Here is a 17,696-nt window from a genome sequence, read left to right as displayed (position 1 = left end):
TAACTGAGAAAGTCAAGTGACTGTAATGTTGTGAACAACCAATAAAAAAAATAAAAAATTAAAAAAAAAAGAAAGTCAAGTGACTAAGTGTTGGGTATTTATAGAGCATCCATATGCTGGGTAAAGGGATGGTTTACATTCTGGGCAGGATTGGGTGGGACTGAATAAATGCATCCCATTTCTCAGAATGGTCTGCAATTTAAGGCTTACAAATTATTTCTGCAGATAAGGACAAAGTACAATTACAAGTACAAAGTACAAGTATTGTCAGCTATGGGAAATCCCAGTGCTTTTTAGAATTTTTATATGTATATTTAAATACTGAGCATGATAGTTATTTCAGATTTCTCACTTTTCTTTTGGGCTTATGTATGGTCAGAGGAGATTCTAAGCACTTCACTGAGATGGATAGCATTAAAGACCACTAATAAAGTGCCACTCCCAGGTTGTTTTAAAAAAAGAGAAAAAGAAATAGTAGGATAGGATTGGATGCAAGTATTTGATTGGTGATAGACCGGTTATACAACTGTTCATCATACCCTAGATCTGACCCTCTCTCCCCCGTTTTGTTTCTAGTTGGCCAGGATAAGTAGACTTATTCTCCAGTGACTCTTGAAGATTTAAGATTTAGTAGTGGAGGAGTATCCAAGAAACTGGAGCCAGAGGTTGTGGAATTAGAACATGATGAGTGGTGGGCACAGTTCCCACTCTTCAGTCAGTCATTGCCTCTTTATCTTGTACTTCTCTCTTCAGTAGTATTAGTAATAATTCTTCAAGAAGGAGATGCTTATCATAAGAATTTTTTAAGGTAAGTCTTGAGAAACCTATTCTTTTTCTCTACAGATTGGCCTGATTTTTGAATTTTTATCATTGATATCCAGGTTTGCAGAGAAGCACAGTAATTTTTGTAGTGGAATCAAACACGTGTGCAGAAAAAAACATTGTACCAAAATACAAGAAATGGGCTGGGGATGTGGCTCAAGCGGTAGTGTGCTCGCCTAGCGTGCATGAGGCCCGGGTTCCATCCTCAACACCACATACAAACGAAGATGTTGTGTCCGCGGAGAACTAAGAAAAAATAAATAAATGTTAAAATTCTCTCTCTCTCTCTGTCCCCCCCCCCCTCACTCTCTCTTAAAAAAAAAAAACAAAAAACAAAAAAACAAAATACAAGAAATGCACAGACTTTTAAGATATTCCCTCTGGGGCCTATAAAATAAAGGATAGCACTAAGTTGTATTGTATTTTTAGTTTTCTTAGGGTGGTAGCCTTGTGGCTATGGAGTTGGCATTCACTAGTTTCTTTTAACTTTTTTGACTTTGTGGACTGTGAACTTTCTGTGTGTTTAATTAGTTATAGTGCCATTTTAGTTAACATTATCATGAGATGACAATGTATTTTGCTAAAAGGAGGCCAGCCTTCAAACTTGAAATATTGGATTTTTTTCAAAAGGAAAAATTCTTATAAAAACTTAATGTTTATTAAATAATGTTATTAATCTCATCTGACTATGTTCAATATAAACTAGATGGAAACATATCAAACTAAAACAAATTTTAAAAGTAAACACTGACAAAACTACAAAATCAATATAACTCAAAAATTGCTTTTTAATTTTAGATTGCCACTATTTATCTTAATAGTTTGAAAGATATTTTTGATTACTTTACATTTCGTTTGTCTGTTTTATTTGATTTGTTTGATTTCTTTCAAAAGCAAGATTACCATTGTTCTTCCTTTTTTACCATCAATCCATTATTTTGTAGGCCACCACTTTATACATAATACCAAAAAACCTTAAAAAAACTGTGAATGAAACATTTCATTATGTACTAACCTTTAATTCTTGTTTGTTTAACCATTTAAATATGGGAGCTGGGTGATAGGTGTGTTCCTAATGATGGGTGAGATATCTGCTGAGTTAGGGGCTTTTCGAGTTTGGCATGCTGTATTGCCATGAGCTAGAAGGTAATTCACTATTCCCACCTCTTTTTACCTTTTTCAGACTTTCTTTGAAAGTTCCAGTATTCTGTAACATCATCTGACCTTCACATGTCATTGGAGCTCCAAATACACAAATGCAAATTGGCCACTAATGTCTTGTGGTATGCCTTTGGCTGATCAGAATATTCCAGATCACATGACCACAGTAATTCATCAGTAGTGCAGAAACAGTGAATTTTATACTAACAAAAATCCACCTTCAGATTTGAATAGAGAAAAAGAACTAAAACCTAGTATTATGAATCCTTGAGTGGCTGTGGATTCACACTGAAGTAAGTAGGCCTAAGAGCAGACACTTTTCAAGGTGTGTTTAATGGGGAAAGCTTATTCCTGGGGTCATCCAGGGTGTATGTCTCCCTGTCGTTTATTAGCTATCAACTCCTAGGAAGGGTATTGGAGCTTTCTGCAATTTTGCTATCTCATTTATAAAACGGCAATAGTACCTATGTTGCTGCTATTATTTTTTGTCATAATTAATCTCATAAGGAATAGTAAGATAAATATGTATGTATATATATAAATACGTGTATGTGTGTATACACACACAGAGACACTTATGTATAAAAATGTTAGTTTTCCTTAGGACTGTACTTTTTATTCACTACATTAATTGGTTCCTTATCACTACTGGTACCACTAATTTATATCCAAAATTCAACTGGATCTTTGAAAACCTTAAGAAGATTAATAAAACTGTTTGTGGTGTGACCTGGTTAATTTGTCTAATACTTCCGAAGTGTTTTTTTTTTTAACCTTTTAAAAATCTTGGTTTATTTAAATTTTCCAAGTTTCCCAAGGGATCCAGACATCAAAAAATATTTACATATATTCATTAGTTTCCGAAGTGTTTTTAAAATTCTTCCTTGAGAGGTATCTTCCTATTTATCTTCCATAGCAAAAACTAGCTTAATTATGCTATAGAATTTTGATTTAACCAATTTTGCTATTACATGATTTTGAACATATGTAAGTTCATATCATTTTGCAGGAAACAAATAAAATCCTGATATTTCAGTCTATATGCAGATCTCTGTCAGAAATATACAATCTATTGTATTTGTTTTGGCTACAATCCTTAGGAACCTTTGGAGCCTCTAAGGTCATGATGAAAGTACACTATAATCATGTCTGAAATCGTCACAATGAATCCCATTATTTTGTACAATTAATATGCACATATAATAATAATTTTTAAAAAATCACAATGAATGATGACTATTTGATGACTACTGAGAACAAAGTAATAGTGCCTCCTGTGTTGTTTATTGAATCTTTTTTCCCTTAGGCTTAAAGGGACCTTTTAATAACATGCATTATTTAATCTGTTTTCACTTTTACCTGTAGCTTTTTGGTAATACTGCATCGTACTCTTTTTTGGTCATCTTGACTTCAGTACCTATTTTAAATTATACATCATGTAGCTGTTGCCTATTGGTTTTTCAAAATGGCATAAAAATAAGTAATTAAAAATTAGCATTAAAAATAAGTACATAAGAAAATGTGGGTCTTCCATGGCAAAACAAGTAAACTCTATGATCAGGTTGTAAAACATTAATGGTGATTCTCTTAAAAGCTGTTTAATAGCATTAGACCATTTTTTATCAGTTCTGTGTTGACTTGCCAGAATGTTTTAAACATATCATCTCCATAGTTTATTAAGTAACTTCATAATTCCCAGAAAACATTGTTGGGTTTCTTGCAGTGTATGTTTATTCATATATCAAAATTTATGAAGCACTAATTTAGTGTAAGATATTTCCCAGGTATTGGATGTACAGTGATGAACAAAATGAGCACAGTCTCTTCCTTCATGAAACAGAAATAGTGGTTAAAATCACACATTGTTTTAGAGCAGTTTGGGTTCACACAGTGGAGTGGAAGGTGCAGATGTTTCCCATACCCGCTACCTCCAAAGAAAATTACATTTATGTGATCTTGAAAATAATCTTGCCTGATTCATTTTTTTACAGTATAGTGAGTCAGTGAAATCAAATTCTACACTTTTCCTTCATGACCCCCTGTTGGCTAGGGTTTTACACGTGGGAGATCAAATTAAAACAAAAATCAAGGCCATTACTGAAGAAGGCACTTAAAGCTTGAATTGTTAGGGCAATGTGCAGAAAGAGCAAGGAGGTGATGGAGACTTTTTTGAATCAAATATAGAATTGGATCTGACAAACTTCCTGCCTTTCAAATACCAGCTTCCCTGCAAGATCTAAAAATTTGGTCTATTTTGATGGGAAAGAGAATAATGCAGATAAGAGTTGGGACTCTGGTGCAAATAAATGGTTCCTCTTGAGTGGCAGAGACATGTTGCTATTGAGGACACTGATAATGCTGCTTTGGGGAGATTATATTAGTTGATGGCATTGAAGATGAAAAGCCATGGAATATCTTAAGCCTGTTTTATAATGAGATGTGTAATATTGAGCTGCTGTAACATAATCATACTGATTTAATATAGTGAAAACATAAGTCTTTTTAGATTAGTTGTTAACACTGATCTTCAAAATGGCATGATTTTAGGAAGATTTTATGTGTATATAGAATAAAATGAGTAACAGCCAACCAAAAGACACATAGTGATTGTTTCCTAAAGCTAAATTTATTCTGAATTGATTTCTTGTTTAGCTTTGGTCTCATGAAATATTGATAGTAGATGGCAGTTCTGAATTTGTAAAAAATTATAATATTCTTGCTTGGCAGAGTTTTGGTAATCTTACATAGTACTTATAGGTGGCTTTTTAAAAGTTAATTTTTTAAAAAAATATTTTTTAGTTGTTGATGGACCTTTATTTTACTTATTTGTATGTGGTGCTAAGAATCGAACCCAGTGCCTCACACATGCTAGGCAAGCGCGCTATCACTGAGCCCCAGCCCCAGCTCAAAGTTAATTTTTAAAAAAAAAATTTTTGGGTGATGCATGGAATTGAACTCAGGGCCTTGTTTGAGCTAGGAAAGTATGCTGTAATGATCTACACTGCCCCCATCAGCACCCAGGTGTTTTGTTTTATAATCTTTTGATTATTAACACCCCAAAGTTGTTCAGCCATTGTAGTAGCTTAAATTTAGTGAGTCATGAACATACAATTTCTATATTAGAGTATGGCTTCTTTGCTCTCTCTCATGTATAAGATTTATGCCCAAGTATTTATGATACCTCAGTTTCTAGTGTGGTTCTTTCTCTGGCCACAGACTTAATTTTAAAATTTTTCTCCAGCAGAAAGGGGACTACCTCACTTCACTTTAAGGGCACATTATTGTTCCAAGTCCTGAGGTCAGGAGGACTAAAAGCCTCTCCATAAAAGTGCTTTTTAGATGTTTTATTAGTCCTGCTGCTGGTTATTTTAATTAGTAGTATGTTTTATTTGTACCCCAAGGCTGTTTAAACAAAGATTGTAATTCAGATAAACAAAATAATATCTGATGTTTTGGAACACCCACACCTGCCATCTGGGCCTTTCCTCTGAAGGTGCTTACTTAGGTTGGCAAGGAAGCCGGGAAGAGAAAAAGATGATTATGTGGAGTGATGCAATGTTTTAAAACATATATTCTTGGAAAGCTTGATACCTAAGTTCTCTCTCTCTCTCTTCTCCTTTCTTCTCTCTTTTCTGTCAATTTTGAAAATAATTTATTAAAATTTTTATTAGCATGTATGATATCTATTAATGGGATTCTCCATATTTTCATTCATTTATGTAGTGTTCACTATTCAAATCCAACCTCCCCTTTTCCATCTAAGTAGTTTTCAAATTGGTTATGTGATTTGTTTGTCAGTAATAATTCTTTTAAAAGATAAGTGCTGAATCTTAATGAGAATACCCGTTTTCCATTGTATGTGCATTTCTGACAGTGTTCCAGAATTCTATGAATACCTCACTGATAGTTTGGTGCATGTCACTTGCACAAAGCAAGAAAATTTACTAGATACATTCCTCCTGTTTTTTTTTTTTTTTGCCTGAATATGAAGTGTAGGAACTGCCTTTCCAAGTGATTCCAGTAAAACTGTTAACTTCACATCTCCTACTACTTTTTTAAGTCAGCACATACAGTCTTTCTCACTTAAACACCGGAGGGCTGAACTTATTTTGTTTTTTTTTTTTTTGGTACCTGGGATTGAACTCGGGGCTACTTGACCACTGAGCCACATCTCCAGCCCTATTTTGTATTGTATTTAGCGACAGGGTTTCACTGAGTTGCTTAGTGCCTTGCTTTTGTTGAGGCTGACTTTGAACATGCAATTCTCCTGTCTCAGCCTCAGAGTCACTGGGATTATAGGCATGCTCCGCCATGCCAGCCTGAACTTTTTTAGAGCTCAAGTTTTGTTGTTTTGGGATACCTTTGCTGTTTCCTCTCTTTTTTTCTTTCAATAGTGCAGTTTTGGGAGTCTGCCAAAGATGAGGCAAAACTATAGTGTAAGAGCTATACCCAAACTTTTTAAGTTTTTTTTCTTTTTAATTTAAACATAGCAGTTGTGAAATGTTTGTCATAGAATTCTAAAACTGAAAAAAATTGTGGGGATTTTTTTTTCCCCTTAGAGACAGATTATACCATGGTGGGTTAGTTAATGTTCTGAGTAACATTCTTGAGGAAAATATATTATCGATTTAGATTAACTAATAATTTGATTTTAAGTAAATGGTTTTAAAAAATGAGATGCTCTTTTGATTTTTTTTTTGGTAGCAAAAGGTTCATAATTCTTAGCGTTAACAAGAATTAAAGATGTCAGCGATTTAGGATTTTAGGAAATGAGGGCAAGGTCTCTGTTTCATTATTCTACTTTATCTACCCCTCTCCCATCATTTTTCCCCAAGTACTTTGAATATGGCTTGAATGTATCACCCAAAGTTCATGTGCTGGGAACTTTGGGGGACACAAATCCCTAGTACAACAATGTAGAGAGATGGGACTTTTGACAGGTGACTAGTCCATGAATGCTTTACCCTCAGGAATAAATTAATATTGCCTTCATGGGAGTGGGTTAGTTATGGTGGGCCTGAATTCCTGATAAAAGCAAGGTTGATCTCTTGTTTTATGCTCTCTTGCCCTGCTACCATGGGATGATATAGCATGAAAGTTCTTGTGAGATGCCAGTACCATGGTCTTGGACTTCCTAGCCCCCATAACTTTGAGACAAATAAGTCTGTTCTTCGTAAGTTAGCTAGTCTCTTGTATTCTGTTACAGCAGCAGAAAATGGAAAGAGCTCTCCATACATTTTTGTGGTTTTAGGCTGCAGATTGCAACCTCCTTCTCATACTAGTCCTTAGAAAGTGGGTTGAATGAAGAAATCTCAGGAAAAGCTCAGAAGCCAACCCTCCGCTTTGTTAAAATTCTCAGACTCACATTAGCATCTGATGGATAAGGTTGTAATTTTTTTTTAAACTCCTAAAAATGAACCAAAACAGAAAATTCTCATATTGTGTATGAAAGTCAACAAAGGCAAATCTTTCCAAGAAGAGTCAGAACCTACAAGGATATTTACATATATCAACATGTAAAGATGTATCTTATAATTGTAGACCATGACTATAATTGTGTAAGTATGAAATATGAGTGTAGTGGAATATAAAAACTTTCAAAATTGTGTCATTAAAGAAGTTAGTTACCTTGGAAAACTCTGTATTTAGTCTCACATTGCTGTTATTTTGCCAAGAAATTTGGTGTTCTTTTAGCATTTATTGTTTATGGTACATTTTTAAATTTTTTGATTAAAAAATATAACTATTAATGAAGCTGGGCGCAGTGACACATGCCTGTAATCCTAGCGGCTCAGGAGGCTGAGGCAGAAGAATCATGAGTTCAAAGCCAGTCTCAGCAACTTAGCAAGGCACTTAGCAACTCAGTGAGGCCCTGTCTCTAATAACATATTTAAAAAAAGGTCTGGGAGTGTGTGGCTCAGTTGTTAAGCACCACTGTGTTCAATGCCCAGTACAAAAAAACCAAATACACACACACATCCATTAGTGAATAAATTGGGTCATTATGTTGGGGCTAACACTATATAGAATTAAAAATCAAGTATAATCATAATGAGAATGATTTTTATACCTGGTTTATACATTAGTACTGAAAATAGTTAACAAAGGATTTTTTTTTCAAAAAAATTTTGCTCCAAGATGCATCATTGGAATAAGTTATCTGTCTTCCAGGTTGGTCTGTCTGCTGCTGTGGTTTTTCCAGTGCATGTGTTTCATAGGTGTATATGTGCACATTTCTATCTCAGTGTGCTCACGTTATTTCTTTTGACCGTCTAATTTGCTATTGCCCAGTGTAATGTTACAGTGCAGTGGCTGCTGCTTGATACAGGCTCAGCCTAATGGAGTTGTTCTAGCAAACTTTGCTTCATTTCTGGTAGACAGGCAGGACCTAATGCCAAAGACAACTTCTCAGGCTCTTCATGCTGTATTGTGCTGTGTTTGCAGAGATATTGTGATCTTAATGACTTGTTTTTCTATCTTCATCTTTTTTCAAGAGGACATTGTGTCCTGATTGTTACTTTGGTTTTAACTGCGTATCACTGATTTAAGGTTTTTCTGGGGTGTGAGTTTCTTGTATAGGTCGTTTGAATCTATCAGTCAATTTGTGCCAAGTATGTACTGACTACATAGTAATCTGCGATTGACTTGTATGTCAACTTTTGAATGTGCCTGGAGAGTCCCATTATCAATGCACAGCCACTCTTCCATGGTAGAGTGACAGATTTGATAGAGCTGTTTCTGACCTAATTCCCATCACCAATTTGAGCAAGGCGGAGGTTCTTGAGAAATCTAGCCTTCTTCAGTTATTTTTTCTAACTTTAAGGATGGAATAGGTTACCTGGAAACTATTATCTGAATGTTCTAGATCTCTAGGAAGCTAGGTTACATAAGTTATTGTTACAGGGATCTAGTATTAAACTGGCATTGATTCAAGTTTATTTATACCAAAAATACTTTTTTCAATAATTTCAATTTTTTTCTTGTTTGCTCTTTCTTAAATGCTTGACTGTATATATTAGAATATATTTCATGGACATTAGTTTCATATTGGGACTTTTGCCCCTTTGTTATTAAAATAAAATCTAAACTAAACTAAATTCCATGAGGGTGAGTCTTTTGTAACTGCCAGGGAAAACCCTCTACTTATGTTGTTGTTCCAGTGCATCATTTGGTCTAAGCAGAGCACTGGACTTTTAAACAACTATATTAATTATGTTACCTAACATGTATATACAACTCTTTTTCAAATGCTTCCAAATTCCTCCTCATCAAAAAGGTTGGAGTCAAGTGTCTGATGGCATCTTTGAAAAGTCTGCTCAAGTTTAGCTAGTTCTTAGCAAACTTAAAAATTTTGCTTTTAGCATTTGTTTTGTGGTTACCATAACTCTGTTATTTTTTTTTTTTACCAGAAGTCAGTGCCAGCAACAAACTTGAATATCCATTGAATGTTGCATTTGCAGCAAGTATTGACTCCCTACTTACTTGCCAAGTAATCCCCTTGCACTTTACTGTATTTTATCTTTTCAGTAATCTCTCTCAAATGCTAAGACATTTTAGCATTTTACCATCTGTAGGCAGCTATGTTTTTAAATATTTGTAAGGCTCCTATATAATTCACTGGATGCTAGAATTATTATCTCCACAACTCTTGTTTTGTTTTTTTTTTTTGTGCTCTAGAGGCAAGGAGAAATAGTCTGTTAGAAAGAGTGGAACAGAAAACTTGACTTGCCCTCTTTAAAAAACACCCAGATATTGTGAGTAGAACTTAGCTCAGCTCACAGGCCCTCTCTTTGGGTGTAATTAGTACCACATTGATTCAGGTTTGCAGCTGCCAGCCCCTCGCTGTTGCCTTTTTCTACTGTGACCCTTGATCCTCATGACCTTTCCTGGGGTTAGTCGTAGGCCCTTTTCATTGTGTTGGTGCTGAAGTGGCTCATGTGGAGTTGATTATTTCTTTGCTCATTTGGCCTTTTTGGTGCCATAACTCCGAGTCACTTCCATTTTCCCCCTCTACTTTTTGGCGGTCCACAGTGAAAGGAAATGCATTTTCAGGGAGCAGATAGTTTGTATGCTTGGCTAACTCTACTGAGACTCAGGAAGAAGTGGGGGAAGGGCTGTAAAGTCTGTAGGTGCCAACTTTTTAAAAATAAATTGATCTGAAGGATGGCATGGTCATGAATAAGTGTTCATAAAATAGATACTGTCTGCATTTCAAATAAAGACAGCTTTCCTCACAAGAAAAGACTCCTTATCAGCTATTGAGAGTGGACCTTGGTTTTGGTATTCTGCAGCTCTCCTTTATAAGATTTATATATTCCTCCTACTGACTCAGAGCTGTGTGGCAGGTCAGAGAATGCATCACTGTCAATTGCACATGAGTGCTTTAAGGGATTCTTCAGTTTTTAATAGAACCTGCATGACCCCCAGAGAATCACATGCTCTTAGATAGTGTATTTCCTGCAAGTAACGTTAGCACTTTTCTTTGCTTCTTTTTTCCTTGCCCTCCACCCTTCTGTAAAATCAATGAAGGATGTGTGCCAGCTGTTACTCTCATTTTAGGAGACCCCATGTGGACAGCATGAAGTCTGTCACTGATCAAAGTCTAGTCATCACTACGGAGTGAACGGTTTGGGAACATGTCTGATTACCCTAGACCACAGTACCTTTGAAAGATATATCAGTGTGAAATCCAGTGACATTTCTATGTTTGAGCCCATCCCTGCATTAACAGTTTTTGTCTTTTCCTTTTTGTTCTTAAAATTTTTCACCAGTAATATTGATAGTGTGGCTAATTTTGAATAAGTAGTTCCTATTCCTTTAAATATGGTGATTTTTAGAATTCAGCTTGAGCCTTCCTCCTCCATTCAGGTCAGCAGTTATGTTTGGTTGCTGTTGTTCCCCCAAATTTCCATCTATCATCCAAATTTGTTGAGATCTTCAAGTGTCTTTCTACTGGCCTTCCAGATCTCTCCACACCTTCAGATGCAAGCGCCGTCCCCTCTGACACTCTCCACACAGCAACCATGAATGACCCCGCTGCTCCTCATGTGTTCCTTGTCTTAGTAAATGGATATCATCCACTCACTCACTGGTCCAAGTCAGAAATCTGAATAGCAGCCTCAACTCCTTATAGTTAAAGCAGAGAGGAAACAAAAAAGTGGAGAGGTGAATGCATTCCAATCGTGTCTAAGTGGTGTGCTCTTTCCCAGTCCAAATCATTCACTATCTAAATTCTGTCCATTTATATGTCCATGTTTTGAATTAGAAAAAAAAATCTTTTGAATTTATCCTTGACATTCCTTTAGTCCAGGTTTCTGGTCCCTCTCACAAGAGTCTTCTAACTTATCTTCAGCCATTCTCTACATTGCACTGAAGATGGTTTTTCAAAGGTACACGTCTGAGCATGTTCTTGTCTGCCAAAAAGCTTTTCTTTCTCTTTCTGGTAAAACTGCACACCTTAAAAAGATTTATGTTGTTCTTTATGCTCTAGTTTCTACCCACCTGTAATCTTACCTCTTGTTCTTGCTCTTTTTTCCCAGCCTATACTTCCTTGCTTTCTGTACTCCTGGTGCTACAAACACACTGTTTCTTCTGCTTAGAATCTCTCTTTTCTATTTGTCTTACTCCTTCCCTGCACCCATCTCCCAAATTTATTCATCTGATTTCACCTCATCATTGTTTCCTTAAGAAGTCTTTAACCCCAGATACAGGTTGGGTGAGTCTTCCATTTTTCCTATAGCATCTGTACTTGCTTTATTCTGTGGCTCACCCCTCCCTCCCTCACTTAACTGCTTTAATCCCTGAAAACCTTTATTTCCTAATAGCTCTGCCTCTTAGTGAAAATGATGTATGTTAATTTTTGTTTGTTTGTTTTTGGTGCTGGAGATCCAACCCAGGATCTTATGAATTCTAGGCAAGTACTTTACCGTGTTCATTGATTTGCTGGAAAAAAATTATGATATGTACTATCCCAATCCAAGATAGCCAGTTTTCACAGGGTGGAGGGGAGGCTGAGACAGGAGGATTTTGAGTTAAGAGCCAGACTTAGTAAAAGCAAGGTGCTAAGCAACTCAGTGAGACCCTGTCTCTAATAAAATACAAAATTGGGCTGGAGTTGTGGCTCAGTGGTTGAGTACCCCTGAGTTTAATCCCTGGTTATCAGCTCCCCCCCCCAAAAAAAAAACCCTCAAAAATCTTTGTTCTTAAATAAAGTGCACTAAGTTAATTATACTTGTCAAAGGAGGAAGAGAAGACTAAGGACAGTGGCTGTGAAAAGGGGATGGTAAGTAGATTCTTCCAAGGGGGTGGAGAGTCAAGACGAACTTTTAAATAGGAAATCTTTTTAAGGCGCTCAACTGTCTCACTTTCAGACTTCACTTAAAGTTACAATAGAGAAAAACACCTTATAGCACAATAAAAGTGAAACATGAGAGTGTTTCATGACCTATGGAAATGGTGGCCACCACCATAGTCAGAAGACTAGGAAAAAATTCTCCCTGTCCTTCCTTTTACTTGGCATCTGTCCACAAAGTTCCCTCTTTTGGGCCATCCAAACGTGGCATGTAGTCAAATTTTTTCTACATGATGCTTCCTGACTATAAAAACCATGGTGTCATATAAAGTGATGAGTGTATCTTTGCCTGAAGCTGTAATATCAAAGTACCACTCTCTATAGTGTTTTTCTTTAGTTTCTAATGGAAAAGTTGTTATACTGAATGAAAAGAAGCTATCCAAACAGGGGAATCACTTATCAACAGCCTCTGTGGCAAAATGTTGCTATCTGAACAGTTGCCATGTACCCTAAGTCTGGATTGTAATTCTGTCTGTGCTTGTTACTTTCTTTCCCCTGATGCTAAACCCCACGCAGTGTCTCATTTGTTCAGGGTTCCCAGGATTGCATTGTGTGTGACATATAGTAGGCATGCACCTAGAATTTGTTGCATTGATCTGGAAGTAGTGGTGCATTCTTGTAGTCCCAGAGGCTCAGGAGGCTGAGGCAGGAGGATTGCAAGTTTAAGGATAGCCTCAGCAACTTAGCGAGGCCCTAAACAACTTATTGAGACCCTGTCTCAAAAAATAAAAAGGTCTGGGGCTGATGCTGAATAGTTAAGCACCCCTGGTTTCAATCCCCCATACCAAAAAAAAAAAAAATGCAACGAAGATGAATTCTTCTGCTTTGAAATCTTTTAATACTTTGTACTCTTTCATTGGACTTTAAGCATTTTTCTTTTTTTTGATTTTTAAAATTTTTTTTTTTTTTTAGTTATCAGCGGACACAACATCTTTGTTTGTATGTGGTGCTGAGGATCGAACCCGGGCCGCACGCATGCCAGGCGAGCGCGCTACCGCTTGAGCCACATCCCCAGCCCAAGCATTTTCCTTTATTCCGGAGTTAATCATGTTCATGCACTCCCCTGCCACTTTTTTTTCTATTGAGCTGCAATTTCCTTGAGCTCTTCTTAGTAACCTTCAGAAATTATTCCTCCCTCATCTTTATACCCCTCACAGGATTTTACCAGAGTAGATGTTCTAGGTCTTGAATGAATTGATAGAAAGACTACTCCTTTAAAAGAATAGGGGTCCTTGAGAAGTTTGAGTAGGAAATAATGTTAACTTCTTAGCTAAATTACTTAAAATTTCCAGGCTGAAAGTTGCATGTGAGGAAGGTCCAGGTAGTTCCATGTGTTTAAAAAAAAAAAAAAAAAGTGTATTCAGTTTCTCTAACTGAAACTGTGCTGAGCTAATCTTGATTTCACGTAATCAAGAAATTTTTAAGTAGACATATTTTAATATATTTTTAGTTACAGTAGAAAACTTATTTTTCCTCAACAGTTGATAAATAGCATGTTTTAAAATAGATGGTTTGAAAATAGGAATCACTCCTTTTCTGAAAAGAAAGAAATCACCATGTTTCATGCAGAATGAAGAGTTTCCTATTTCGAATACCTACACTGATCTCAAAGCCAAGTTTTTGTTCACAGATTTACCATAGTTATTCCCTAAATGTGGAGGGAAGAAAAAGGAGGAGGAGGAGAAGAAATTCAGAAAGACAGCCTTGATTGTTCTTAGGAAAGCAAAGGCGATGCTTCAAAAACAAAGTAATCAAATCTAAAAATTCAGGAAAGACTTTTCCCAAAGGATTATTCTGGCAGCATGTTGAAGAGGGGTTATAAAAGCAGTAAGTTCACAACCTGAACAATAAGTTAAGTAAACTTTAGGGAAGTATTTCCTTTCTTTCTAAGACAAGGCATACCTTTTGCTTCCCTTTGCCAGCAGAAATGCTCCTAAACCTGAGATAGCATATAAAATATGGTTTGTTACACACAACAACTTCTACATACATGGGTTGGAGAGGCATAAAGCTCTATAATTTAGGGTATGCCAGCTCTTCTTAGTAACCTCAGGATTCAAGGAGCAGCACTCTGCCAGACAGGATTGGGGAGCCCTCCAAACATTTCTGTAGCACGGAGGAAAAAATTGTCCTGTTCTGATCTGTGGGTTTAATATTTAGCTGCTCCATTTTTGTTTTGTTTTGTTTTGGTACCCTATAATCTTTTTCTTGAAAGACTGGACTACCATGGGCTTTCCTGGGAGCAAAGTGACTACTAATCATTTTCTGAGACACATTAGAACTGCAGTAGGAAGGATGAAATTATGTTGGCCACTAATTTGATCTGAAGATAAGGAGATAGAAGGACTTTCTTACTGTCATGACAGTTCCTTCTAAGGCTAGTGAGTTAGATGAGCCTTAACAGTTCCCTTCTTTACATAGGAATTCAATGGAATTAAAAATCCAACCCCTTGAATTATTTCATTACCTCTAAAAGTTAAGTAAATAGAAGTCTATATATATATATATATATATATATATATATATATATATATATATATATATATATATATACTACATGGATAAGAGAAACAGTAGGGAAGAGAGAATACAGTTTTGAAATTAATGGCAATTTATTTTTTGAATGCCAGCAGATTTTCCCATAAAATGTCAGCAGTTTTTGCATACAAATTTATTTTTAGAGAAATACATGTTATAAATTAAAACCACATGGCATAACAACAGTGAGTAACTCCTTATTCTACTTTGCAATGGATTTTGTGTAAAAAGCAGAGAATTTTTTTTTTTCTGTCCATGGTGCTTTTTTGTCATTGGAAAGTTAGAGATTGAAGAGGTTTGATAAATATGGCCTGTAGCATTTCTTTCTTTTTGCGGTTACATTTATGTAAGTTTAAAACATTGGTAGAAAAATACCTAATAGATTAGTGAAGTTGCCTCATGAAGTATTTTAATTGATTGCTTAAAGTCATGTTTTATGTCCACATTTCACTTACCGCAATGGGAGAATCTACACCATGTGCTGATGGAGGGATTTCCTTCATGTGCTGATGGCTTGCTGGGGATTAATGGGGATATGGTTATATACTGGTGCCTTCCTTTTGGAAAACAACTTGATGCTGTTTTAAAAGTCTTCAAAAAGTTTGTACTCCTTGACCTGGTAATTCCATTTCTAAAAATCAATCCAAAGGAGATAATTAAAAGAGAGGCTCAAGATTTATGAACAACAATAGGTATTACAATGTTATCCATAATAGTGAAAGAGCAAAAAAAGGTGCATATATACACACAAATACATCTATTTAATAGAGTATCTGCAAATGTTACAAATAATGTTCATGAAAGATTTTAATAAGGAAAAATGATCATTATTGAAAGGGTTTAAGATGTCACATATGTTGTGATCTTACACAATGTACACATATATGAAAAGAATTAGAAGCACATCAAAATATTGTTTTCTGCAGGTAGGATGGTCATGTTTACTTTCCTTTTCATATCTTTATGTATTTTCCACACTATGCTGAATGTATAAGGGGTTTTTGTTTGTTTGTTTGTTTTTTTGATCAGTGAGTATTTGTAATAACATATACACTGTCAAATATGTGGAAGAAAACCTTGAATGGCTTATTTAAGATAATAGGCATTATATTAACAATAACACTGAGTGCTTTAAAAAAACTGTTATAAAAAAATTAGATTACATACCCCATTTGAATACAAATGTATGTTATGTCAAGATCATTGTAATGTTTTGAGCAACTAATAAAAAATAAAAAAAAAGTTCTATTGACAGTATGATTTCAATCAGACTTCTACTCTGTCTAATATGATTTAAGTCATAATTGTGTCTTAAAATTTTCACATGAAAACATTTAAATGCCTGAATGCTAGGACAGAGGTCAAACAACTTTCAGTAGGTGTTGTAGAAAGTGGAGTTGCCTGGTGGACTCTTCCCAGAGGCCTTTTCTGTACTGGTCACAATTTCTTGATCAGAAAAGAGTAAGAGAAGGTGGGATAGCAACTGGGCTAAGGAAAGGAGGGCTGATTTGTCCCCAAGGTCAATTTTTATGGTGAGAGAGAATATATATATATATATATATATATATTAAGGCCACTGACCTGTATGTAAGATGGTAGGAGTTTTGTTTATTTGTGGTAGACTTTGTCAAAAATGTTCATTTGCCAGAGTTCAGGGAACATTATATGTATATGTATTTTTGGTTTTCTTAATAACTTACTAGTCACATAGCTCATTAAGCATTTCCTCCTTTGAAAAAGATAGTACTCTAGAAAATGAGATGGTATTGGGTGATTTTTCAATAATGCTAATGGATCTACTCTGTTTTGTACTTTTATCACCTGTGTAATTAGTGATATTTATTGGTGATGTTGTACCTGAGATTCTGTTGGTAGCTATTAAATATAATTTCAAGCTACCTGACCTGTGTAACAACAGAATCCAACTTTTTGTTCTTTTGTTACAGTTCTAACAAACTGAGCAAGCTTGCTATGGATAAAGAAAGCCAAGTCAGCAAATATTTAATAAACATCTTTTGTTTTATTTCCAACTTCCCAAAGCAATTGAGAACATATTAAGAGTAACCCACTAGAGAGATAGACTTAATAAAGGAGATTCCTGTGTGATCGTATTTAGGTAGCAGTAATGAGCTGTGGAACTTCAAAGGACAGCTATGAAATAGGTTATGTGCCGGGATTAAGGTTGGCTCTGAAATTTGTTTCACTGCCTTTTAGTAAATAAATAGTTGAAGAAAGATTTGGCAAAAGAAAGAATTAATCCTCCTGTCCACATTCTTCCAGCAGAGTGTCTCCTGTTAACAAGTTATTTGAATGTTTACTTTGCCTTGACTGCCTACCAGTGGCATGTCAGTTCTTCCCTTGAACCAAGTGAGAGTTCAAATAAACCAGAAAGTTTTCACACAGCTGGACCCTTCTGCCGATGAGTGGTGCTGATATGTCCTTTTCCACTTTTTAAAAGTGGTCAACATGAAAGCAGTTGAAAGGCAGTCCATGACCTCCTATCAGTGGCCTAGATAAACTTGAGTTTGCAGCTTTTAGATTTTGAAATACCTGGCATAGAGAAGCTTAACAGATTCTGGGAGATACTGTTTCACTTATTAAAAGCCTGAGGTGCCTTGCTTTGCATTATTACTCAGAATTATCCATGGTTAAGATGAGAACCTTTGCATAAGTGAATATGCATGTAAAAATCTCATTTCTAAAATGTCATCAATGTGGCATAGCCATTGCATTTTGTTGTTTTCCATAGTCATAGGTTCTGTGACCATCTCTGGCCAAGCAGTAGCATGGAATTGAATTTGCAGACACAATAATCTAGTCTAGC

At 35.7% G+C, this 17,696-nt stretch overlaps 1 protein-coding gene across 14 annotated transcripts in view; it reads left to right on the top strand.

Annotated features, from left to right (window-relative positions):
* Nucleotides 1–17,696, top strand: part of Cdon (cell adhesion associated, oncogene regulated) — a 178,411-nt gene that overhangs the window by 97,389 nt on the left and 63,326 nt on the right. The window contains exon 1 of one of the 14 annotated variants that reach the window (XM_078047294.1): nucleotides 2,255–2,276. The exons of the other annotated variants lie outside the window; for them this stretch is intronic. The gene's annotated coding sequence lies outside the window, so the exon portion shown is untranslated. Of the gene's footprint in view, nucleotides 1–2,254; nucleotides 2,277–17,696 lie in introns of those variants that run through there. 14 annotated transcript variants of the gene reach the window in all.

The sequence above is a fragment of the Ictidomys tridecemlineatus genome, chromosome 4, assembly GCF_052094955.1.
Source record: "Ictidomys tridecemlineatus isolate mIctTri1 chromosome 4, mIctTri1.hap1, whole genome shotgun sequence".
NCBI classification, from domain to species: domain Eukaryota; kingdom Metazoa; phylum Chordata; class Mammalia; order Rodentia; family Sciuridae; genus Ictidomys; species Ictidomys tridecemlineatus.
The sequence above is the reverse complement of the archived record's forward strand: the minus strand, read 5'-3'. Positions and strand labels throughout refer to the sequence as shown.